This window comes from Leuciscus leuciscus (genome assembly GCF_965113295.1).
Source record: "Leuciscus leuciscus genome assembly, chromosome: 14".
Lineage (NCBI taxonomy): Eukaryota > Metazoa > Chordata > Actinopteri > Cypriniformes > Leuciscidae > Leuciscus > Leuciscus leuciscus.
In genome coordinates this window covers 42096217-42122139 of record NC_138738.1, presented here as the reverse complement: position 1 = coordinate 42122139, position 25923 = coordinate 42096217, and the positions used below count along the sequence as shown (strand labels likewise).

General features: G+C 42.5%; 3 pseudogenes across 3 annotated transcripts; all 3 read left to right on the top strand.

Moving 5' to 3' along the window:
- Positions 1 to 4244: 4244 nt before the first annotated feature.
- LOC309474546 (zona pellucida sperm-binding protein 4-like) lies at positions 4245 to 7808 on the top strand (annotated as a pseudogene). Its single transcript has 8 exons — positions 4245 to 4250; positions 6050 to 6344; positions 6422 to 6780; positions 6852 to 7009; positions 7086 to 7278; positions 7348 to 7495; positions 7581 to 7653; positions 7732 to 7808. The product of its transcript is annotated as a zona pellucida sperm-binding protein 4-like (transcript).
- Positions 7809 to 10601: 2793 nt separating this feature from the next.
- LOC309474545 (zona pellucida sperm-binding protein 4-like) lies at positions 10602 to 14220 on the top strand (annotated as a pseudogene). The gene is made up of 8 exons: positions 10602 to 10607; positions 12424 to 12754; positions 12834 to 13192; positions 13264 to 13421; positions 13498 to 13690; positions 13760 to 13907; positions 13993 to 14065; positions 14144 to 14220. The product of its transcript is annotated as a zona pellucida sperm-binding protein 4-like (transcript).
- A 9308-nt stretch (positions 14221 to 23528) lies between these two features.
- LOC309474544 (zona pellucida sperm-binding protein 4-like) lies at positions 23529 to 25923 on the top strand (annotated as a pseudogene). The gene is made up of 8 exons (XR_014211671.1): positions 23529 to 24119; positions 24300 to 24459; positions 24537 to 24895; positions 24967 to 25124; positions 25201 to 25393; positions 25463 to 25610; positions 25696 to 25768; positions 25847 to 25923. The product of XR_014211671.1 is annotated as a zona pellucida sperm-binding protein 4-like (transcript).

Here is a 25923-nt window from a genome sequence, read left to right as displayed (position 1 = left end):
GTATTAAATAGAAAGCACTGAAAATCAATATATACAAAAATGTAAGTGTGTGTTCCAGTCCTATGTTGTGTATGTGTGCATTGAATCGACCTCACCGGTAAGCCGTTTTAAGTCCGTGCACACGATGAGGAACAGCGCTGTCCTGTGAAGCGATCTCCAAGGTGAAATAATCCAGCAAGTATATCTCCACAAACAGTCAATTACCGCCAAGCCGTGTAGTGTGATCGATCGCTAATCCAAAAGAGCAATAAGCTGTTTCTCAATATGCGTACTTGTCTGTTCTTGTGAAACGTCATCAGTCGCTGCCCAAGTACTGTTCCAATTCAAAGTTCACATCTAACCAAGTCCAGTTCAAATCCCCGGATGTGTTCTTGATCCACCCCTTTTACCGAGGAGGCATCGAGAGGTGACTTGTGTGGACTTGAGACAGCCAGGTATCCCAGAATGCTTCTCACACCAACTAGCAAGCGTCAATAGCAGATTAGAAAACCCGCATAATTTAAAAATGCTACTGTTATTGTGTCACGAAATGTAGTTTTTCAGGCGAGAATGTAGTTTAAAGCTCAAATCTTTGGTTTATTTATAAAGAGAGCGCCTATTTGAAAATTTGATCTGACGTTTTCGGAGTTGTGAGATCCAGGCAATCGGACGCTCGGCGCTCATGTACCCCGCCGAGAACAGCCTTCCCTCGGCTAGTGCTGCTGACGTTTGCCGCTGGCTCGTATGTCTCTAGTCTAGTGGTTTAACATGAGATATAAATCGTCTTGTGTATATCTAACGGGTTATTTTATTTTATTTATTTTTGTCTCAGTCTATCATTTGTTCCCTGGCAAAACGTTTTGGCTGAGGGCAAAGTGAAGTTTCATAGCTTTATATATTTAGTCTATTTACATTTACATTACATTTACATTTAGTCATTTAGCAGACGCCCTTATCCAAAGCGACTTACAAATTAGGACTAAGTTCAGCGAGTCATCATAAAGAGGCAAAAGCAACAACAACGCAGGAAGTGCTCAAAATACGAAGTTCAGGTATTATTCAGAGTAGCATAAGCCTGATAAGTGATGTTTCAAAGGGAAAGGATTTTTTTTATTTTTTTTATTTATTTTTTTTATAAGGTTAAGTGCTCACGGAAGAGATTGGTTTTCAGCTGTTTTTTGAATGTTGTCAGGGATTCTGCATTCCGGATGAGGGTGGGGAGAGCGTTCCACCAGCATGGAACTGTAAATGAGAATGCTCTGGAAAGTGATTTTGTGGCTTTCTGTGATGGAACCACGAGACGTCGCTCGTTGACCGATCGTAGGTGTCTGGTAGGGATGTAGACTCGTAGGAGTGAGTGAAAGTAGGAGGGAGCTGAGCCTGTGATAGTTCTGTAAGCAAGCGTCAGTGCCTTGAACTTGATGCGAGCAGCTAGAGGTAGCCAGTGCAGAGAGATGAACAGAGGAGTGACGTGGGCCCTCTTGGGCTCGTTGAAGACAAGACGAGCTGCAGCATTCTGGATCATCTGTAGGGGTTTGGTCGCACATGCTGGGAGTCCAGCCAGAAGGGCATTGCAGTAGTCAAGCCTAGAGATGACCAGGGCCTGGACGATAAGTTGTGTTGCATGCTCAGTTAGGAAAGGCCTGATCTTCCTGATGTTGTGCAGTGCAAACCTGCATGATCGAGCTGTCTTTGAAATGTGATCTGTGAAGGTCAGCTGGTCATCAAACGTTACTCCAAGATTTCTGACCGATCTTGATGGGGTGATTAATGATGACTCTAGCTGGATGGTGAAGTCGTGCTGTAGAGACGGATTGGCAGGGAGGACGAGAAGCTCAGTCTTTGCCAGGTTGAGCTGCAGGTGGTGTTCCTTCATCCATGTGGAGATGTCCGCCAGACAGCTTGAGACCCGTGCAGCTACTGTGGGATCATCTGGTTGAAAGGAGAGGAAGAGCTGTGTGTCATCAGCATAGCAGTGGTAGGAAAAACCGTGTGCCTGTATGATGTGTCCCAGTGATGTGGTGTAGATGGAGAAGAGGAGGGGACCAAGAACTGAACCCTGGGGAACCCCTGTGGTCAGCTGATGTGCTCTGGATACCTCGCCTCTCCATGCGACCTTGAAGGACCTACCTGTGAGATAGGACTCAAACCAGTGGAGTGAAGTTCCTGTGATGCCCAGTGATGAGAGGGTGGACAGAAGGATCTGATGATTCACCCTGTCGAAGGCAGCAGACAGATCCAGGAGAATGAGGACTGAAGATTTGGAAGCAGCTTTTGCGATCCGTAGGGCTTCTGTGACTGACAGTAATGCAGTCTCAGTTGAATGTCCTTTCTTGAAGCCAGATTGGTTGACATCCAGCTGGTTGTTTAGAGACAAGAAGGATGTTAGTTGGTTGAAGACAGCTCTTTCAAGTGTCTTCGCAATGAATGGTAGGAGAGAGATAGGTCTGTAATTCTCTACCAATGATGTGTTTAGCGTTGGTTTTTTGAGCAGTGGAGTAACCCGAGCCTGCTTGAATGCTGTAGGGAAGGTGCCAGTGTGGAGGGATGAGTTGATGATGTGTGTGAGTGATGGTAGAAGTGTGGGAGAGATGGCTTGTAGAAGGTGTGAGGGGATGGGGTCAAGCGTGCAGGTGGTAGGGTGACTGGAGAGGAGAAGTGTAAATACCTCACTATTTAACTTTATGTTGTAGCCTAGAGCGCTGAATTATGTTTGACTGAATCGTTTGCTTTATTATTGTAAAGCTTCTTATACCTTTTAGGCTACTTGTACTTTTATAATGGCTATTATTGATCATTAAAACTGACATTTAACAAAAAAGGTTATGTAATTTTATTTGATAAATTTATACATGTTGCCTATTCTCTTCACTGTATGTACATATATAATAAAATATTTTTGCTAAATGTCAGTTTTAATGATCAATATTATAATGTTTTTTATGTATCAAAACAAAAAGAGTCAGGGTTGTGTTTTATATTTCGTGTTGTTATAAATATATGCAGTGAAGATAATCAATTGCGTTGCCTGAACCACAGTGGCCATTAATATGTTTAAGATTTTTTTTAATGAAAATGAAGAGAGGCAGAGTGGTGTTTTATAACATATTTTGTTTTATTGTAGCCTAAATATACATAAAGAGATAACCGGAGTAGCCAGAGCGAGCTGAGTGACGCTATCAAGTACGTCGCTGTTCCATTTGCAGAATTATCGGACTTGCGTCCTCCCGTCCTCTAGTGATGTTACGTATGACACTGAAGCTTCGATGTGCGTATCACACATGCGACACAATTTCTAGTGAAGCCCCGTATCGGGGTGTGTATTGGTTTACTAGAGTCACGTGATCGACGAGCCTCACTTTCTGTCCAATCACGTGCGCGTTTCGCTTTGGGTGTCAGAAGGCTCGAACCCCAGATCTTATTTAACCAGGGGGGCAGGGTTTCATATTATTTTGAAGCTTCCCCGGGCGCCGCCATTGATTAGCCGACCCCCACCTGCTGTTAGCATTCCATTGACTCCCATTCATTTTGATCGGGGGGACGTGGAGGCAAAATGACAAAATAATTAATCAGAATACTTAGCAAAAGTTGCTCCTGCTCCTAGCTCATGGACAGCTCCTACTCACACTCTCCGTCTCTGCAAGTTTCGGAAGGGAATGATTCAGATTTCTCTTGGCACAGCTACTAGAAGACGGACGGGTTGCTCACGTCACATCTACGTCGTCAAACTCAGTTTGAGTCTGCGCAGTACGCTCGACCCCCAGGAAGTGAGAGCTTCTAATTGACTTCACTTGTCTCCGTTGAATCCAATGGGGTCGCTGTGTCCAGTTTATATACTGTCTATGTATTTAACGAGTCATTGTTGGCTCAGTCTGGTTGATGGGTTTGTGAGGAGAGAAAATGAATTTATTTAATGAACAAATAAAACACAAACATGTAAGGCTTTTATTTGTACACATAATATAGAAACTATGGAGTGTGTTGTGGTTGCTTCATCTGCCAGAGCTTCTAACACAGGCTTCTGGCTGCTTTATTTTAAATAAGCACCAGATGGCGCTGTTCTCGACACTCTCGAAGCTTTGAATCTTTTCCCGGAACAGTCAGGAGAAAGCCTCAGTGATTCATGAGGCATCATTTCCCCATCCCTACCGTCCTCAGGAGTTCATTCTCCTGAGTCGAACTTGTCAAGTCCGAACTACCAAGGACTCAAGTCCGAAGTTTGCGTACTTGGTATCGAGAAACGGCCATAGTAAAGTTGCTCCCGAATGCCGGTAAGCCGGCTCCCTTTAACGGAAGTGAAGTTGATCAGCTGAAGTATGACGTCACGGGGATTCCCAGGTGTAACGATCAAGACTCTTGCTCAGAAAAAACAGTAAGACCAAAACTGGACAGGGGCAACAAAAACCCAGGGATTCTTTAATATAAGAACATCTGACATGTATAACTCTTTAATTAGTTTAATAAGCCGTCTTATAAATATCCCCTTTATGTGGCCACGCTACAACTTTACTATTTGCCAAGTTCTAGTCATTAACTTGGGCCCCTGTTCATGTTTCACATATAATTAAGGTTTTAGCTTCTGTCTGTTTGAGGCTTTACATACGACTTTATGTCTGGACTAGCATAACTGCTTATATTGATGCCCAAACCCCTCTGAGATCACTCATTGGCTTTTTGTAATGCTTTTTTTACAGTCACGCAAGTATAGAATCATATCTTGGGATAAAGGATTGGTTGATACTGAATTTTGTTTATTTATTTATTTAAATTTCAGGCTAGTCCCAGTAATGTAGACTGCTTTCATGTAAGCATTCATCCCTTAACTGTTGTATCCCAACTAGGTAGCTGTCCAAGGCCTTGTTTACACCTGGTACTAAGAAGCATTTTTTGTAAATCGGATCACAAGTGGACTGTGGTAAATGAAGGTGTAAAAAAGGGGCTTTTTTTTTTTTAGCTTGTCTATTTTTGGCCACTTCCAGAGGTAGTCCAACACATTCGACCAGATTGCTTTCATAGAGTAGATGCTCATGTGGTTGAATGTGTTCGAACAGCCGCAAAACGGTGTACTCTACCGCCTACTGACCTAGTACGTAAACATTTTAAGAAGTGCGCTAGCAGGTGTGATTTAAACTTTCTTAAAATATACAGGCCTGTTGCCATGAGAAAACTATGATGTGTTTCAAAGAGAGAGAAAAACAATCCAGAATAGCTAAAACATCTAATATAAAAAAGGCTGAATTCAGAATGGCAGAAATAGTACTAGCATACTATTCTGAATTCAGCTCAATGTGGTTTTATGTATGTTCAAAAGGGAAAAATTGACTTAACAATAGAATCACCTAGTTGCATAAACTCCCACTCGTGCAAGTCTGGAGAATCATGACTTAATGAAGAGGGTGGGATTATCATTAATTAGCCAAAGTCTGTAGAGTACAAAAGGACCAAAGAGCAGCACCTCAACAGTGTGACTAGCTGTTGAACAATGGCAGGAAGTTGGTGTGCTGTTCAGTCGCTGGCACTTTGTGTTTGGTTCTGTGCGTTTAGTCATGCTGTTCCGAAGTGGAGTGATCGGCCCCTGAATCCTGATGCGCTGATGTTCCAGCAAACTGACCAGCGGTTTCAAAAGCCAGTTCAACAGCAAGCTAGTCAACGGTTTCCTCAGAAGGTTCAAAAGCCAGTTCAACAGCAATCTAGTCAATGGTTTCCTCAGAAGGTTCAAAAGCCAGTTCAACAGCAAGCTAGTCAACAGTTTCTTCAGCAGGTTCAAAAGCCGGTTCAAAAGCCAGTTCAACAGCAAGCTAGTCAACAGTTTCTTCAGCAGGTTCAACAGCAATCTAGTCAATGGTTTCCTCAAAAGGTTCAAAAGCCAGTTCAACAGCAAGCTAGTCAATGGTTTCCTCAGAAGGTTCAAAAGCCAGTTCAACAGCAAGCTAGTCAACAGTTTCCTCAGTCAGTTCAACAGCAAGCTAGTCAACAGTTTCCTCAGTCAGTTCAACAGCAAGCTAGTCAACAGTTTCCTCAGCAGGTTCAACAGCAAGCTAGTCAACAGTTTCCTCAGCAGGTTCAACAGCAAGCTAGTCAACAGTTTCCTCAGCAGGTTCAACAGCAGGCTAGTCAACAGTTTCCTCAGCAGGTTCAACTGCAAGCTAGTCAACAGTTTCCTCAGTCAGTTCAACAGCAAGCTAGTCAACAGTTTCCTCAGCAGTTTCAGCCTAAGCAGCCAGTGGCACAGGCAGAGCCCCTTGACAAATGTACTGTAGCGGATTATGAGCAGATTCAATGTGGACCACCTGGTATCAGTGGTGCTGAGTGTGCTGCTATCAACTGCTGCTTTAATGGACAGCAGTGTTACTATGGGAAGGCAGGTAAGTGTAGAGTCAATGTAGAGGCATTCATGTTAAACTGATCCTCAGCAATAACCTGCTCTTGTAACTTGTTCCAGTGACTGTCCAGTGTATAAGAGATGGTCAGTTTGTGGTAGTGGTGGCTAGAGATGTTACGCTGCCTCGATTGAGCCTGGATTCAGTCCGTCTCCTGGGTGGAAGTGATCCAGCTTGCAGTCCTGTGGGATCCACACCTTTCTTTGCTATATACCAGTTCCCTGTCACTGCATGTGGCACAAGCATGATGGCGAGTAGCTGCTCTTGGTTTTGTTCTGCATGGCTTAGAATGGATTGGATGCCAACAATGTTACTATTTGCAGGAGGACAGTGGATATGTGGTGTATGAAAACAGAATGACCTCCTCATATGAAGTGGGTATCGGACCACTTGGTTCCATTACAAGGGACAGCCATTTTGAGTAAGTGATGTATGCTTTATCATAAAGGTGAATCATTGACAAGTGCTACAAGCTCACTGTTTGTTGTCCAGGCTTCTCTTCCAGTGTAGGTACTCTGGTACCTCTGTGGAAGCTCTGGTTGTGGAGGTCAACACCATTCCTCCACCTCCACCAGTAGCTGCTCCTGGACCCCTCAGGGTGGAGCTTAGACTGGCAAATGGTCAATGTGTCACCAAAGGCTGTGCAGAAGGTAAGTGTTTGTCCCAAGTATGCCTAAAGCCTTTCTAAAACTCCAGTTTCTAGTTAAACACTGCATTCTTCCTCAGGGGACGAGGCGTACACGTCCTACTACAGTGATGCTGATTATCCAGTTACAAAAGTCCTGCGGGAGCCTGTGTATGTTGAGGTGCACATTTTGGAGAGGACCGACCCCAACATTGTCCTGATGCTGGGACGTTGCTGGGCGACATCAACCCCCAGTCCACTCAGTCTACCCCAATGGGATCTTCTGGTTGATGGGTGAGTAAGGCCAGTCTTTATCCATCTAGTGTGCTGTAAGGCATTTCTGACTGCCTCTTTGCCTTTCAGATGCCCTTACCAGGATGATCGTTACCTGACCACATTGGTTCCAGTGGCTGGATCATCTGGTCTTCAGTTCCCGACCCACTACAAGCGCTTTGTTGTGAAGATGTTCACATTTGTAGATCCAGCATCACTGGCTCCTCTGCAGGAAACCGTATGCTCTGCAGCCTTACCTCAACCCTTAATATTAGTGCTTTTTACAGTGAATTCTATGGCTTAACCCTTTCCCCCTCTGTTAGATCTTCATCCACTGTAGTACAGCGGTGTGCCATCCCTCCTCTGGCTCCTGTGAGCAAAGTTGCACTAGGAAAAGTGAGTGCTTGCTGTAAGTTGACTTCAGGAACTGAGAATTTATTTAAATGCCCCTCATGCTTCTACCACTTTTTACAGGAAGGGACACGCATGTCAAGACCATCTCTAGTGGGCAAACTGTGGTGTCTAGTGGACAAGTTAACCTGGTCAAGTGAATTTTTGTGTTTTAATAAACTTCATGAAACTCAACATGTTTCTCTTTGGTATTCATTTCTGTCTGGAGTTGGATGTTTCATGACTGTTCTCAGTTTGACTTCTGCACTACTAAACCTTTTTCTTTTGTGCATTGAGATTCTTGACTTGAACTAAACAAGCCAAGTTTCTGCCTAAGCCATCTAACTTTGTAACGTTCTGCCTATACAAGGCAGGATACACCACAAAATATACGTTCTAGACCCTCTATGAAAGCGTTGGATAGAATTGCTCACAATGTAAACAAGCAAGATCAAGTGACCACCCAAAGTGTATTAAATAGAAAGCACTGAAAATCAATATATACAAAAATGTAAGTGTGTGTTCCAGTCCAATGTTGTGTATGTGTGCATTGAATCGACCTCACCGGTAAGCCGTTTTAAGTCCGTGCGCACGATGAGGAACAGCGCTGTCCTGTGAAGCGATCTCCAAGGTGAAATAATCCAGCAAGTATATCTCCACAAACAGTCAATTACCGCCAAGCCGTGTAGTGTGATCGATCGCTAATCCAAAAGAGCAATAAGCTGTTTCTCAATATGCGTACTTGTCTGTTCTTGTGAAACGTCATCAGTCGCTGCCCAAGTACTGTTCCAATTCAAAGTTCACATCTAACCAAGTCCAGTTCAAATCCCCGGATGTGTTCTTGATCCACCCCTTTTACCGAGGAGGCATCGAGAGGTGACTTGTGTGGACTTGAGACAGCCAGGTATCCCAGAATGCTTCTCACACCAACTAGCAAGCGTCAATAGCAGATTAGAAAACCCGCATAATTTAAAAATGCTACTGTTATTGTGTCACGAAATGTAGTTTTTCAGGCGAGAATGTAGTTGTTTAAAGCTCAAATCTTTGGTTTATTTATAAAGAGAGCGCCTATTTGAAAATTTGATCTGACGTTTTCGGAGTTGTGAGATCCAGGCAATCGGACGCTCGGCGCTCATGTACCCCGCCGAGAACAGCCTTCCCTCGGCTAGTGCTGCTGACGTTTGCCGCTGGCTCGTATGTCTCTAGTCTAGTGGTTTAACATGAGATATAAATCGTCTTGTGTATATCTAACGGGTTGTTTTATTTTATTTATTTATTTTTGTCTCAGTCTATCATTTGTTCCCTGGCAAAACGTTTTGGCTGAGGGCAAAGTGAAGTTTCATAGCTTTATATATTTAGTCTATTTAACTTTATGTTGTAGCCTAGAGCGCTGAATTATGTTTGACTGAATCGTTTGCTTTATTATTGTAAAGCTTCTTATACCTTTTAGGCTACTTGTACTTTTATAATGGCTATTATTGATCATTAAAACTGACATTTAACAAAAAAGGTTATGTAATTTTATTTGATAAATTTATACATGTTGCCTATTCTCTTCACTGTATGTACATATATAATAAAATATTTTTGCTAAATGTCAGTTTTAATGATCAATATTATAATGTTTTTTATGTATCAAAACAAAAAGAGTCAGGGTTGTGTTTTATATTTCGTGTTGTTATAAATATATGCAGTGAAGATAATCAATTGCGTTGCCTGAACCACAGTGGCCATTAATATGTTTAAGATTTTTTTTTATGAAAATGAAGAGAGGCAGAGTGGTGTTTTATAACATATTTTGTTTTATTGTAGCCTAAATATACATAAAGAGATAACCGGAGTAGCCAGAGCGAGCTGAGTGACGCTATCAAGTACGTCGCTGTTCCATTTGCAGAATTATCGGACGTGCGTCCTCCCGTCCTCTAGTGATGTTACGTATGACACTGAAGCTTCGATGTGCGTATCACACATGCGACACAATTTCTAGTGAAGCCCCGTATCGGGGTGTGTATTGGTTTACTAGAGTCACGTGATCGACGAGCCTCACTTTCTGTCCAATCACGTGCGCGTTTCGCTTTGGGTGTCAGAAGGCTCGAACCCCAGATCTTATTTAACCAGGGGGGCAGGGTTTCATATTATTTTGAAGCTTCCCCCGGGCGCCGCCATTGATTAGCCGACCCCCACCTGCTGTTAGCATTCCATTGACTCCCATTCATTTTGATCGGGGGGACGTGGAGGCAAAATGACAAAATAATTAATCAGAATACTTAGCAAAAGTTGCTCCTGCTCCTAGCTCATGGACAGCTCCTACTCACACTCTCCGTCTCTGCAAGTTTCGGAAGGGAATGATTCAGATTTCTCTTGGCACAGCTACTAGAAGACGGACGGGTTGCTCACGTCACATCTACGTCGTCAAACTCAGTTTGAGTCTGCGCAGTACGCTCGACCCCCAGGAAGTGAGAGCTTCTAATTGACTTCACTTGTCTCCGTTGAATCCAATGGGGTCGCTGTGTCCAGTTTATATACTGTCTATGTATTTAACGAGTCATTGTTGGCTCAGTCTGGTTGATGGGTTTGTGAGGAGAGAAAATGAATTTATTTAATGAACAAATAAAACACAAACATGTAAGGCTTTTATTTGTACACATAATATTGAAACTATGGAGTGTGTTGTGGTTGCTTCATCTGCCAGAGCTTCTAACACAGGCTTCTGGCTGCTTTATTTTAAATAAGCACCAGATGGCGCTGTTCTCGACACTCTCGAAGCTTTGAATCTTTTCCCGGAACAGTCAGGAGAAAGCCTCAGTGATTCATGAGGCATCATTTCCCCATCCCTACCGTCCTCGGGAGTTCATTCTCCTGAGTCGAACTTGTCAAGTCCGAACTACCAAGGACTCAAGTCCGAAGTTTGCGTACTTGGTATCGAGAAACGGCCATAGTAAAGTTGCTCCCGAATGCCGGTAAGCCGGCTCCCTTTAACGGAAGTGAAGTTGATCAGCTGAAGTATGACGTCACGGGGATTCCCAGGTGTAACGATCAAGACTCTTGCTCAGAAAAAACAGTAAGACCAAAACTGGACAGGGGCAACAAAAACCCAGGGATTCTTTAATATAAGAACATCTGACATGTATAACTCTTTAATTAGTTTAATAAGCCGTCTTATAAATATCCCCTTTATGTGGCCACGCTACAACTTTACTATTTGCCAAGTTCTAGTCATTAACTTGGGCCCCTGTTCATGTTTCACATATAATTAAGGTTTTAGCTTCTGTCTGTTTGAGGCTTTACATACGACTTTATGGCTGGACTAGCATAACTGCATATATTGATGCCCAAACCCCTCTGAGGTCACTCATTGGCTTTTTGTAATGCTTTTTTTACAGTCACGCAAGTATAGAATCATATCTTGGGATAAAGGATTGGTTGATACTGAATTTTGTTTATTTATTTATTTAAATTTCAGGCTAGTCCCAGTAATGTAGACTGCTTTCATGTAAGCATTCATCCCTTAACTGTTGTATCCCAACTAGGTAGCTGTCCAAGGCCTTGTTTACACCTGGTACTAAGAAGCATTTTTTGTAAATCGGATCACAAGTGGACTGTGGTAAATGAAGGTGTAAAAAAGGGGCTTTTTTTTTTTTTTGCTTGTCTATTTTTGGCCACTTCCAGAGGTAGTCCAACACATTCGACCAGATTGCTTTCATAGAGTAGATGCTCATGTGGTTGAATGTGTTCGAACAGCCGCAAAACGGTGTACTCTACCGCCTACTGACCTAGTACGTAAACATTTTAAGAAGTGCGCTAGCAGGTGTGATTTAAACTTTCTTAAAATATACAGGCCTGTTGCCATGAGAAAACTATGATGTGTTTCAAAGAGAGAGAAAAACAATCCAGAATAGCTAAAACATCTAATATAAAAAAGGCTGAATTCAGAATGGCAGAAATAGTACTAGCATTCTATTCTGAATTCAGCTCAATGTGGTTTTATGTATGTTCAAAAGGGAAAAATTGACTTAAGAAACAATAGAATCACCTAGTTGCATAAACTCCCACTCGTGCAAGTCTGGAGAATCATGACTTAATGAAGAGGGTGGGATTATCATTAATTAGCCAAAGTCTGTAGAGTACAAAAGGACCAAAGAGCAGCACCTCAACAGTGTGACTAGCTGTTGAACAATGGCAGGAAGTTGGTGTGCTGTTCAGTCGCTGGCACTTTGTGTTTGGTTCTGTGCGTTTAGTCATGCTGTTCCGAAGTGGAGTGATCGGCCCCTGAATCCTGATGCGCTGATGTTCCAGCAAACTGACCAGCGGTTTCAAAAGCCAGTTCAACAGCAAGCTAGTCAACGGTTTCCTCAGAAGGTTCAAAAGCCAGTTCAACAGCAATCTAGTCAATGGTTTCCTCAGAAGGTTCAAAAGCCAGTTCAACAGCAAGCTAGTCGATGGTTTCCTCAGAAGGTTCAAAAGCCAGTTCAACAGCAAGCTAGTCAACAGTTTCTTCAGCAGGTTCAAAAGCCGGTTCAAAAGCCAGTTCAACAGCAAGCTAGTCAACAGTTTCTTCAGCAGGTTCAACAGCAATCTAGTCAATGGTTTCCTCAAAAGGTTCAAAAGCCAGTTCAACAGCAAGCTAGTCAATGGTTTCCTCAGAAGGTTCAAAAGCCAGTTCAACAGCAAGCTAGTCAACAGTTTCCTCAGTCAGTTCAACAGCAAGCTAGTCAACAGTTTCCTCAGTCAGTTCAACAGCAAGCTAGTCAACAGTTTCCTCAGCCGGTTCAACAGCAAGCTAGTCAACAGTTTCCTCAGCAGGTTCAACAGCAAGCTAGTCAACAGTTTCCTCAGTCAGTTCAACAGCAGGCTAGTCAACAGTTTCCTCAGCAGGTTCAACTGCAAGCTAGTCAACAGTTTCCTCAGTCAGTTCAACAGCAAGCTAGTCAACAGTTTCCTCAGCAGTTTCAGCCTAAGCAGCCAGTGGCACAGGCAGAGCCCCTTGACAAATGTACTGTAGCGGATTATGAGCAGATTCAATGTGGACCACCTGGTATCAGTGGTGCTGAGTGTGCTGCTATCAACTGCTGCTTTAATGGACAGCAGTGTTACTATGGGAAGGCAGGTAAGAGTGTAGAGTCAATGTAGAGGCATTCATGTTAAACTGATCCTCAGCAATAACCTGCTCTTGTAACTTGTTCCAGTGACTGTCCAGTGTATAAGAGATGGTCAGTTTGTGGTAGTGGTGGCTAGAGATGTTACGCTGCCTCGATTGAGCCTGGATTCAGTCCGTCTCCTGGGTGGAAGTGATCCAGCTTGCAGTCCTGTGGGATCCACACCTTTCTTTGCTATATACCAGTTCCCTGTCACTGCATGTGGCACAAGCATGATGGCGAGTAGCTGCTCTTGGTTTTGTTCTGCATGGCTTAGAATGGATTGGATGCCAACAATGTTACTATTTGCAGGAGGACAGTGGATATGTGGTGTATGAAAACAGAATGACCTCCTCATATGAAGTGGGTATCGGACCACTTGGTTCCATTACAAGGGACAGCCATTTTGAGTAAGTGATGTATGCTTTATCATAAAGGTGAATCATTGACAAGTGCTACAAGCTCACTGTTTGTTGTCCAGGCTTCTCTTCCAGTGTAGGTACTCTGGTACCTCTGTGGAAGCTCTGGTTGTGGAGGTCAACACCGTTCCTCCACCTCCACCAGTAGCTGCTCCTGGACCCCTCAGGGTGGAGCTTAGACTGGCAAATGGTCAATGTGTCACCAAAGGCTGTGCAGAAGGTAAGTGTTTGTCCCAAGTATGCCTAAAGCCTTTCTAAAACTCCAGTTTCTAGTTAAACACTGCATTCTTCCTCAGGGGACGAGGCGTACACGTCCTACTACAGTGATGCTGATTATCCAGTTACAAAAGTCCTGCGGGAGCCTGTGTATGTTGAGGTGCACATTTTGGAGAGGACCGACCCCAACATTGTCCTGATGCTGGGACGTTGCTGGGCGACATCAACCCCCAGTCCACTCAGTCTACCCCAATGGGATCTTCTGGTTGATGGGTGAGTAAGGCCAGTCTTTATCCATCTAGTGTGCTGTAAGGCATTTCTGACTGCCTCTTTGCCTTTCAGATGCCCTTACCAGGATGATCGTTACCTGACCACATTGGTTCCAGTGGCTGGATCATCTGGTCTTCAGTTCCCGACCCACTACAAGCGCTTTGTTGTGAAGATGTTCACATTTGTAGATCCAGCATCACTGGCTCCTCTGCAGGAAACCGTATGCTCTGCAGCCTTACCTCAACCCTTAATATTAGTGCTTTTTACAGTGAATTCTATGGCTTAACCCTTTCCCCCTCTGTTAGATCTTCATCCACTGTAGTACAGCGGTGTGCCATCCCTCCTCTGGCTCCTGTGAGCAAAGTTGCACTAGGAAAAGTGAGTGCTTGCTGTAAGTTGACTTCAGGAACTGAGAATTTATTTAAATGCCCCTCATGCTTCTACCACTTTTTACAGGAAGGGACACGCATGTCAAGACCATCTCTAGTGGGCAAACTGTGGTGTCTAGTGGACAAGTTAACCTGGTCAAGTGAATTTTTGTGTTTTAATAAACTTCATGAAACTCAACATGTTTCTCTTTGGTATTCATTTCTGTCTGGAGTTGGATGTTTCATGACTGTTCTCAGTTTGACTTCTGCACTACTAAACCTTTTTCTTTTGTGCATTGAGATTCTTGACTTGAACTAAACAAGCCAAGTTTCTGCCTAAGCCATCTAACTTTGTAACGTTCTGCCTATACAAGGCAGGATACACCACAAAATATACGTTCTAGACCCTCTATGAAAGCGTTGGATAGAATTGCTCACAATGTAAACAAGCAAGATCAAGTGACCACCCAAAGTGTATTAAATAGAAAGCACTGAAAATCAATATATACAAAAATGTAAGTGTGTGTTCCAGTCCAATGTGTATGTGTGCATTGAATCGACCTCACCGGTAAGCCGTTTTAAGTCCGTGCGCACGATGAGGAACAGCGCTGTCCTGTGAAGCGATCTCCAAGGTGAAATAATCCAGCAAGTATATCTCCACAAACAGTCAATTACCGCCAAGCCGTGTAGTGTGATCGATCGCTAATCCAAAAGAGCAATAAGCTGTTTCTCAATATGCGTACTTGTCTGTTCTTGTGAAACGTCATCAGTCGCTGCCCAAGTACTGTTCCAATTCAAAGTTCACATCTAACCAAGTCCAGTTCAAATCCCCGGATGTGTTCTTGATCCACCCCTTTTACCGAGGAGGCATCGAGAGGTGACTTGTGTGGACTTGAGACAGCCAGGTATCCCAGAATGCTTCTCACACCAACTAGCAAGCGTCAATAGCAGATTAGAAAACCCGCATAATTTAAAAATGCTACTGTTATTGTGTCACGAAATGTAGTTTTTCAGGCGAGAATGTAGTTGTTTAAAGCTCAAATCTTTGGTTTATTTATAAAGAGAGCGCCTATTTGAAAATTTGATCTGACGTTTTCGGAGTTGTGAGATCCAGGCAATCGGACGCTCGGCGCTCATGTACCCCGCCGAGAACAGCCTTCCCTCGGCTAGTGCGGCTGACGTTTGCCGCTGGCTCGTATGTCTCTAGTCTAGTGGTTTAACATGAGATATAAATCGTCTTGTGTATATCTAACGGGTTGTTTTATTTTATTTATTTATTTTTGTCTCAGTCTATCATTTGTTCCCTGGCAAAACGTTTTGGCTGAGGGCAAAGTGAAGTTTCATAGCTTTATATATTTAGTCTATTTAACTTTATGTTGTAGCCTAGAGCGCTGAATTATGTTTGACTGAATCGTTTGCTTTATTATTGTAAAGCTTCTTATACCTTTTAGGCTACTTGTACTTTTATAATGGCTATTATTGATCATTAAAACTGACATTTAACAAAAAAGGTTATGTAATTTTATTTGATAAATTTATACATGTTGCCTATTCTCTTCACTGTATGTACATATATAATAAAATATTTTTGCTAAATGTCAGTTTTAATGATCAATATTATAATGTTTTTTATGTATCAAAACAAAAAGAGTCAGGGTTGTGTTTTATATTTCGTGTTGTTATAAATATATGCAGTGAAGATAATCAATTGCGTTGCCTGAACCACAGTAGCCATTAATATGTTTAAGATTTTTTTTTATGAAAATGAAGAGAGGCAGAGTGGTGTTTTATAACATATTTTGTTTTATTGTAGCCTAAATATACATAAAGAGATAACCGGAGTAGCCAGAGCGAGCTGAGTGACGCTATCAAGTACGTCGCTGTTCCATTTGCAGAATTATCGGACGTGCGTCCTCCCGTCCTCTAGTGATGTTACGTATGACACTGAAGCTTCGATGTGCGTATCACACATGCGACACAATTTCTAGTGAAGCCCCGTATCGGGGTGTGTATTGGTTTACTAGAGTCACGTGATCGACGAGCCTCACTTTCTGTCCAATCACGTGCGCGTTTCGCTTTGGGTGTCAGAAGGCTCGAACCCCAGATCTTATTTAACCAGGGGGGCAGGGTTTCATATTATTTTGAAGCTTCCCCGGGCGCCGCCATTGATTAGCCGACCCCCACCTGCTGTTAGCATTCCATTGACTCCCATTCATTTTGATCGGGGGGACGTGGAGGCAAAATGACAAAATAATTAATCAGAATACTTAGCAAAAGTTGCTCCTGCTCCTAGCTCATGGACAGCTCCTACTCACACTCTCCGTCTCTGCAAGTTTCGGAAGGGAATGATTCAGATTTCTCTTGGCACAGCTACTAGAAGACGGACGGGTTGCTCACGTCACATCTACGTCGTCAAACTCAGTTTGAGTCTGCGCAGTACGCTCGACCCCCAGGAAGTGAGAGCTTCTAATTGACTTCACTTGTCTCCGTTGAATCCAATGGGGTCGCTGTGTCCAGTTTATATACTGTCTATGTATTTAACGAGTCATTGTTGGCTCAGTCTGGTTGATGGGTTTGTGAGGAGAGAAAATGAATTTATTTAATGAACAAATAAAACACAAACATGTAAGGCTTTTATTTGTACACATAATATTGAAACTATGGAGTGTGTTGTGGTTGCTTCATCTGCCAGAGCTTCTAACACAGGCTTCTGGCTGCTTTATTTTAAATAAGCACCAGATGGCGCTGTTCTCGACACTCTCGAAGCTTTGAATCTTTTCCCGGAACAGTCAGGAGAAAGCCTCAGTGATTCATGAGGCATCATTTCCCCATCCCTACCGTCCTCGGGAGTTCATTCTCCTGAGTCGAACTTGTCAAGTCCGAACTACCAAGGACTCAAGTCCGAAGTTTGCGTACTTGGTATCGAGAAACGGCCATAGTAAAGTTGCTCCCGAATGCCGGTAAGCCGGCTCCCTTTAACGGAAGTGAAGTTGATCAGCTGAAGTATGACGTCACGGGGATTCCCAGGTGTAACGATCAAGACTCTTGCTCAGAAAAAACAGTAAGACCAAAACTGGACAGGGGCAACAAAAACCCAGGGATTCTTTAATATAAGAACATCTGACATAACTCTTTAATTAGTTTAATAAGCCGTCTTATAAATATCCCCTTTATGTGGCCACGCTACAACTTTACTATTTGCCAAGTTCTAGTCATTAACTTGGGCCCCTGTTCATGTTTCACATATAATTAAGGTTTTAGCTTCTGTCTGTTTGAGGCTTTACATACGACTTTATGGCTGGACTAGCATAACTGCATATATTGATGCCCAAACCCCTCTGAGGTCACTCATTGGCTTTTTGTAATGCTTTTTTTACAGTCACGCAAGTATAGAATCATATCTTGGGATAAAGGATTGGTTGATACTGAATTTTGTTTATTTATTTATTTAAATTTCAGGCTAGTCCCAGTAATGTAGACTGCTTTCATGTAAGCATTCATCCCTTAACTGTTGTATCCCAACTAGGTAGCTGTCCAAGGCCTTGTTTACACCTGGTACTAAGAAGCATTTTTTGTAAATCGGATCACAAGTGGACTGTGGTAAATGAAGGTGTAAAAAAGGGGCTTTTTTTTTTTTTTTGCTTGTCTATTTTTGGCCACTTCCAGAGGTAGTCCAACACATTCGACCAGATTGCTTTCATAGAGTAGATGCTCATGTGGTTGAATGTGTTCGAACAGCCGCAAAACGGTGTACTCTACCGCCTACTGACCTAGTACGTAAACATTTTAAGAAGTGCGCTAGCAGGTGTGATTTAAACTTTCTTAAAATATACAGGCCTGTTGCCATGAGAAAACTATGATGTGTTTCAAAGAGAGAGAAAAACAATCCAGAATAGCTAAAACATCTAATATAAAAAAGGCTGAATTCAGAATGGCAGAAATAGTACTAGCATTCTATTCTGAATTCAGCTCAATGTGGTTTTATGTATGTTCAAAAGGGAAAAATTGACTTAAGAAACAATAGAATCACCTAGTTGCATAAACTCCCACTCGTGCAAGTCTGGAGAATCATGACTTAATGAAGAGGGTGGGATTATCATTAATTAGCCAAAGTCTGTAGAGTACAAAAGGACCAAAGAGCAGCACCTCAACAGTGGAGAGTGACAGTCAGACCGGCTGGGCTTCTTGCGAACGAGTTGACCGGACTTGAGACAAGAGGTTGAGTCTCACGCGTAGTTGAACTGTCAGTGAGAATCTATAGCCGGATTTTCGAAAAGGCGGTTGAGCACGACTGCTCCGTGAATGGATCAGAGGTAGGTGGCTGGAATAATATGTATAATGAAGGAGAGGATGAAGAAAAGGAAGAAGGTAGGAGACGGATGAATGATAAAAGAATCAAAGGGTATAAAAGAGTAAGAAATGAGAAAGATAATGACACAGGAAGTGATGAAGAGGGGCAAGTTATGGTTCAAAGAGAAAGAGAGGAAAAGTATGTAGTCATAATAAGATTTAATGAAAAGAACCAGGGGAGTATGAAGAAAGTTAGCCCACTAGTGCTAACAACAACTCTGGCAAACAAGATAGGGGATATCGAATATGCAAAGGTCCTAAATGATGGCAATTTATTGGTGAGATGTGCTGATGCAGTGCAAATGGAAAAAGCGCTAAAAGTTAAAGAGATAGGAAAATGCAAGGTGGATAATACAGGAAGGGTAGGAGCTCGGATGGGAGGTGGAAGCACAGGAGTGATAACGGGGGTGCCAATGAGTGTTAGCATGGAAGAATTAAAAAGGAATATAAAAGGAGGGAAAGTACTTAATGTACAAAGATTGAAGTCAGCAAAGGAAGGAGTGATGAGAGATAGTGAAACGGTGTCAGTAGAATTTGAAGGAGAACATATTCCAACGAAAGTATTCTTGGGTTTTATGAGTTATCCAGTCAGGATGTTTGTACCAAAGCCAATGAGGTGCTTTAACTGCCAGAGATTTGGGCACACAGCAAAGAATTGTAATAGGCAGAGAAGGTGTGCTAGATGTGGAGGAGACCATGAATATGGGAAGTGTGGTACAGGGGTTCCACCAAAGTGTTGCAGTTGTGGAGGTGCCCACAATGTGGCATATGGAGGGTGTGAAATTATGAGACGGGAGACTAATATTCAAAAGATAATAGTGGAGAAAAGGATATCCTATGCTGAAGCTGTAAGAGTGTCAAAAGAGAAGGTAGATGAAATGAGAGAGTCAGTGGTTATGGAAGAACAAGTACAACATCAAAGAACCAATGATAGATTGTATGTGGGAAAAAGAGATCTAGTTACATTCATAGCAGGGGTGATAAATAGCACTGCAGAAGTGAAATCAAAAAATGAAAAAATCCAGTTGATAGTTAAAGCTGCAGTTAATCATTTGGGACTGGTAGGGCTGACATGGGAAGACGTGAGAGAGAACCTGACTATTCAGTCAAGTCAAGAGGCATCATGGGTTGGTTAATCATTTTAATGGTAATTCTTTTACAATGGAATGCTAGAAGCTTAATGGCTAATGGTCAAGAATTTAAGCATTTCATAAATGAATTGGAAGAGAAACCAGATGTGATGTGTATACAGGAAACATGGCTGAAACCAAATCTTGATTTTGTAATACATGGGTATACTGTATTAAGGAAAGATAGGTTTGATGGAGGAGGAGGTGGGTGTGCCACATTTATAAAGCTTGGATTGACATATAGGTTAATAGAAATGGGAGATGATCAGGAATATATAGCGGTGGAGGTGTGGGAAAAAGGGGAGGGGATAAGTGTTATCAACTATTATAACCCATGTAAAAGGATGATGATTGATCATTTATTAAGTATTCAAGGTCAGGATAGACAAAAAGTAGTCTGGTGTGCAGATTTTAATGCTCATAGCCCTCTGTGGGGGGGAGTACAAACAGATGCAAATGGTAAGATAATTGAAGAATTGATGGACGAGAGAGAATTGGTCAGTCTGAATGATGGAAGTGGAACTAGGATAAATTTAGTAACAGGAATGGAATCTGCATTAGACCTAACATTAGTGTCTAACAATCTGGCTGGAAATACTAGATGGGAGGTCTGGAAAACAAATACTCTGGGTAGTGATCACTACCCAGTTATATGCAGAGTAGGTGGAAGACAAGAAATAAGGGTAGAAGAAAGGATCCCAAAGTGGATATTTGAAAAAGCTGACTGGGATAAATTCAAGAAGATGAGTGAAGAAATAATGACTAGGATTGATATAGCTGGAAGTATAGAGGAGATTAATAGCCAAGTTACTTCAGCAATCATAATGGCAGCGGAAGAAGCTATTCCTAAAGGGAAAAATAGAGGTAATAGAAAATTGGTGCCTTGGTGGAATGAAGAGTGTCAAAAGGCAGTGAGGAAAAGAAATAAAGCGTTTAAACAAGTAAAGAGGGATCATAACATGCAGTCACTAATTCAGTATAAAAAAGCGCAGGCAGAAGTGAGAAGAACTATTCGACAGGTAAAGAGGGCGAGTTGGAGTAAATTTTGTGATGAAATTGGAAGATCAACACCTGTGGGTAAGGTATGGTCAATGATAAAGAGGATGGGTGGAGATAGGAGACAGTGGGAGTACCCAGTGTTGATATTAGAGGAGGAGATAGGTGTCACTAATCTGGAAAAGGCAGAAATAATGGCAAAGGCGTTTACAAAGATACACAGTTCAGAAAATTTATCAGAAGAAGAGAGAAGGAGAAGGTCAGTAACTTTAAATCAAAATATGCATGCGTTAAATAGGAAGGAAGAGACTGGTAGTATTATTGATGAGGCTTTTTCTCTGGCGGAATTGGTTAGAGCGATCAAAAGAGCAAAGCCTACTTCTCCAGGGAAGGATCAGGTGTGTTATGTAATGTTAAAACACCTTGGGGAAAGATCACTATTAAAGTTACTGGAGGTATTTAACAAGATATGGAAGGAGGGAAAACTGCCAGGTGCATGGAAAGAAGCAGTAGTGGTTCCAATTAGGAAACCTGGCAAAGATCCAAGTAAACCCATAAGTTATAGACCAATTGCTCTAACATCTAACTTGTGTAAGATAATGGAGAGGATGATAACAGAGAGATTTTCATATGAAATAGAGAAAAGAGGATTACTGGTAAGTTGTCAGAGTGGATTTAGGAAGGGAAGGAACACAATGGATTCAGTAGTAAGATTAGAGACTGAAATAAGAAGGGCACAAGTAAATAAAGAGACTGTAGTTGCAGTATTCTTTGATATTGAAAAGGCCTATGATATGATGTGGAAGGAGGGGTTATTAATCAAGTTGGATAAAATAGGGATAGGTGGGAATTTGTTTAACTGGATAAAAGATTTTCTGTTTGGTAGGAAAATTCAAGTAAGAATAGGGGCAGAAGAGTCAAGCCAATATGAGGTTGGGAACGGGACACCTCAAGGAAGTGTGATAAGTCCTTTGTTATTTATTATAATGATAAATGATGTCTTTGTTAATGTTTCAGAAGACATTGGAACATCATTGTTTGCAGATGACGGGGCATTGTGGAAAAGAGGAAGAAATATAGAGTATACAATTAGGAAGGTGCAGAAAGCAATAGATAAAGTGGTGGAATGGGCTTATGAATGGGGATTCAGGTTTTCAATAGAAAAGACTCAGACAGTCTTTTTTACCAGGAAAAGAATTCAGGAAGAAATTAAGCTAATGATGTATGGGAGACAGTTAGAGAGGGTAAATTCCATTAAGTTTTTGGGAGTGATTTTAGATGCAAGGTTGACATTTGCAGAACATATAAAGAAAATGGAAGATAAGTGCAAGAAAGTCATTAATGTGATGAGATGTTTGACAGGAAGAGAGTGGGGTGCCAGTCGTTCATCGCTTAAAAGTATATATGTGGCTCTGATAAGATCAGTGTTAGATTATGGTAGTATAGTGGTTGGGTCTGCAGCTAAGTCGCTTTTAATGAGGTTGGAGGTTATTCAGAATCAAGCTTTAAGAATTTGCTGTGGTGCTTTTAAAACTTCTTCAGTACCTGCCATACAAGTGGAAATGGGAGAAATGCCACTGGAATTAAGAAGGATTCAACTGATGGCGAATTACTGGGCTGGATTGCAGGGCCATAATGACTCGCATCCTACAAAAGCAGTATTGCAGGATTGCTGGGAAAATGGAAGAAAGTTAAAGGAAAACTTTGGTCGAATTGGAAATAATGTAGCTAAAGAGTTAGAAGTATTTAATCTTAGAATAAGTCCTACGGTAGTTTTTCCAGAGATTGCCCCTTGGAAGATGACATGGCCTGAGGTAGACTGGTATGTGCATGAGGAGAAAAGGAAAGAAAAGGAAGAAGTTAATCTGAAAAGAATATTTAACAATAGAGTAAGTGGGAACTATAGTGAATTTATGCAGATTTATACAGATGGTGCTAAAAAACCAGAGACAGAAGAAACAGGGTTTGGGGTGGCAATTCCAGGGAAAGAAGTAGAAATTTGTAAAAAAACATCTAATAATTTAGGGGTATATACAGTAGAGATGATGGCAATTTTAATTGCTTTACAATGGGTGGAAAAGGTAAGACAGGAAAAGGTTTTAATATGTTCTGATTCTTTATCAGTCTTGGCAAGTTTAAGGTCATTCCATTCAAAAGCTCGGCAAGATATCCTGTATGAAGTACTTCAATTAAACACAAGGTTAAGTCATATGGGATGTCAGGTTAAATTTATGTGGGTGCCAGCACATGTTGGCATTACAGGTAATGAGATGGCAGATAGGCTGGCTAAAAGGGCGCTAACAAAAGAGAATGTAGAAGTACAGGTTAATGTTAGTAAAGCAGAGGTTAAAAGCATAATTTGGGAGAAAATAAATAAAAGATGGCAAGAGAAGTGGGATAGAGAGGAGAAAGGGAGGCATTTATACCAAATTCAGAGAAATGTTAAAGGGGATAGGGTGGGAAGTGGGAATAGGAAAGAAGAGGCTGTGATGACGAGGTTGAGGTTGGGACACTGTTCACTGAATAAAACACTAAAGTTGATAGGGAAGCACCAGACAGGGTTGTGTGAGGGTTGTCGAGAAGAGGAGTCAGTGGAGCATATAATTATGAGTTGTAAGAGATATGAAATGCAGAGGCAGGTAATGAAGAATAAGTTGAGGCAGATTGGGGTGCAGGAGATTACATTAAAAGGGTTATTAAGCGCAGTAAATGGGACTCAGAGTAGAATATTGATGTTATTTTTAAGGGAGGCGGGACTTTTCAATAGGATTTAATTGATCATTAAAGTGTGTTTTGTGTGTGAGTGTTTATTTGAGGGGAATGAGTGTTATGTAAGTGTAGGAAAGAGAATGGACAAAGTTGTATTATAAGATCTATTATCTGATCCATATTCCGGAGCAGAGGGGGGCGGTAATGCACCAAAAAGCTGGATGCCAACCGCCGTAAAATTGGAAAGAAGAAGAAGAAGACCTCAACAGTGTGACTAGCTGTTGAACAATGGCAGGAAGTTGGTGTGCTGTTCAGTCGCTGGCACTTTGTGTTTGGTTCTGTGCGTTTAGTCATGCTGTTCCGAAGTGGAGTGATCGGCCCCTGAATCCTGATGCGCTGATGTTCCAGCAAACTGACCAGCGGTTTCAAAAGCCAGTTCAACAGCAAGCTAGTCAACGGTTTCCTCAGAAGGTTCAAAAGCCAGTTCAACAGCAATCTAGTCAATGGTTTCCTCAGAAGGTTCAAAAGCCAGTTCAACAGCAAGCTAGTCAATGGTTTCCTCAGAAGGTTCAAAAGCCAGTTCAACAGCAAGCTAGTCAACAGTTTCTTCAGCAGGTTCAAAAGCCGGTTCAAAAGCCAGTTCAACAGCAAGCTAGTCAACAGTTTCTTCAGCAGGTTCAACAGCAATCTAGTCAATGGTTTCCTCAAAAGGTTCAAAAGCCAGTTCAACAGCAAGCTAGTCAATGGTTTCCTCAGAAGGTTCAAAAGCCAGTTCAACAGCAAGCTAGTCAACAGTTTCCTCAGTCAGTTCAACAGCAAGCTAGTCAACAGTTTCCTCAGTCAGTTCAACAGCAAGCTAGTCAACAGTTTCCTCAGCAGGTTCAACAGCAAGCTAGTCAACAGTTTCCTCAGCAGGTTCAACAGCAAGCTAGTCAACAGTTTCCTCAGTCAGTTCAACAGCAGGCTAGTCAACAGTTTCCTCAGCAGGTTCAACTGCAAGCTAGTCAACAGTTTCCTCAGTCAGTTCAACAGCAAGCTAGTCAACAGTTTCCTCAGCAGTTTCAGCCTAAGCAGCCAGTGGCACAGGCAGAGCCCCTTGACAAATGTACTGTAGCGGATTATGAGCAGATTCAATGTGGACCACCTGGTATCAGTGGTGCTGAGTGTGCTGCTATCAACTGCTGCTTTAATGGACAGCAGTGTTACTATGGGAAGGCAGGTAAGTGTAGAGTCAATGTAGAGGCATTCATGTTAAACTGATCCTCAGCAATAACCTGCTCTTGTAACTTGTTCCAGTGACTGTCCAGTGTATAAGAGATGGTCAGTTTGTGGTAGTGGTGGCTAGAGATGTTACGCTGCCTCGATTGAGCCTGGATTCAGTCCGTCTCCTGGGTGGAAGTGATCCAGCTTGCAGTCCTGTGGGATCCACACCTTTCTTTGCTAAATACCAGTTCCCTGTCACTGCATGTGGCACAAGCATGATGGCGAGTAGCTGCTCTTGGTTTTGTTCTGCATGGCTTAGAATGGATTGGATGCCAACAATGTTACTATTTGCAGGAGGACAGTGGATATGTGGTGTATGAAAACAGAATGACCTCCTCATATGAAGTGGGTATCGGACCACTTGGTTCCATTACAAGGGACAGCCATTTTGAGTAAGTGATGTATGCTTTATCATAAAGGTGAATCATTGACAAGTGCTACAAGCTCACTGTTTGTTGTCCAGGCTTCTCTTCCAGTGTAGGTACTCTGGTACCTCTGTGGAAGCTCTGGTTGTGGAGGTCAACACCGTTCCTCCACCTCCACCAGTAGCTGCTCCTGGACCCCTCAGGGTGGAGCTTAGACTGGCAAATGGTCAATGTGTCACCAAAGGCTGTGCAGAAGGTAAGTGTTTGTCCCAAGTATGCCTAAAGCCTTTCTAAAACTCCAGTTTCTAGTTAAACACTGCATTCTTCCTCAGGGGACGAGGCGTACACGTCCTACTACAGTGATGCTGATTATCCAGTTACAAAAGTCCTGCGGGAGCCTGTGTATGTTGAGGTGCACATTTTGGAGAGGACCGACCCCAACATTGTCCTGATGCTGGGACGTTGCTGGGCGACATCAACCCCCAGTCCACTCAGTCTACCCCAATGGGATCTTCTGGTTGATGGGTGAGTAAGGCCAGTCTTTATCCATCTAGTGTGCTGTAAGGCATTTCTGACTGCCTCTTTGCCTTTCAGATGCCCTTACCAGGATGATCGTTACCTGACCACATTGGTTCCAGTGGCTGGATCATCTGGTCTTCAGTTCCCGACCCACTACAAGCGCTTTGTTGTGAAGATGTTCACATTTGTAGATCCAGCATCACTGGCTCCTCTGCAGGAAACCGTATGCTCTGCAGCCTTACCTCAACCCTTAATATTAGTGCTTTTTACAGTGAATTCTATGGCTTAACCCTTTCCCCCTCTGTTAGATCTTCATCCACTGTAGTACAGCGGTGTGCCATCCCTCCTCTGGCTCCTGTGAGCAAAGTTGCACTAGGAAAAGTGAGTGCTTGCTGTAAGTTGACTTCAGGAACTGAGAATTTATTTAAATGCCCCTCATGCTTCTACCACTTTTTACAGGAAGGGACACGCATGTCAAGACCATCTCTAGTGGGCAAACTGTGGTGTCTAGTGGACAAGTTAACCTGGTCAAGTGA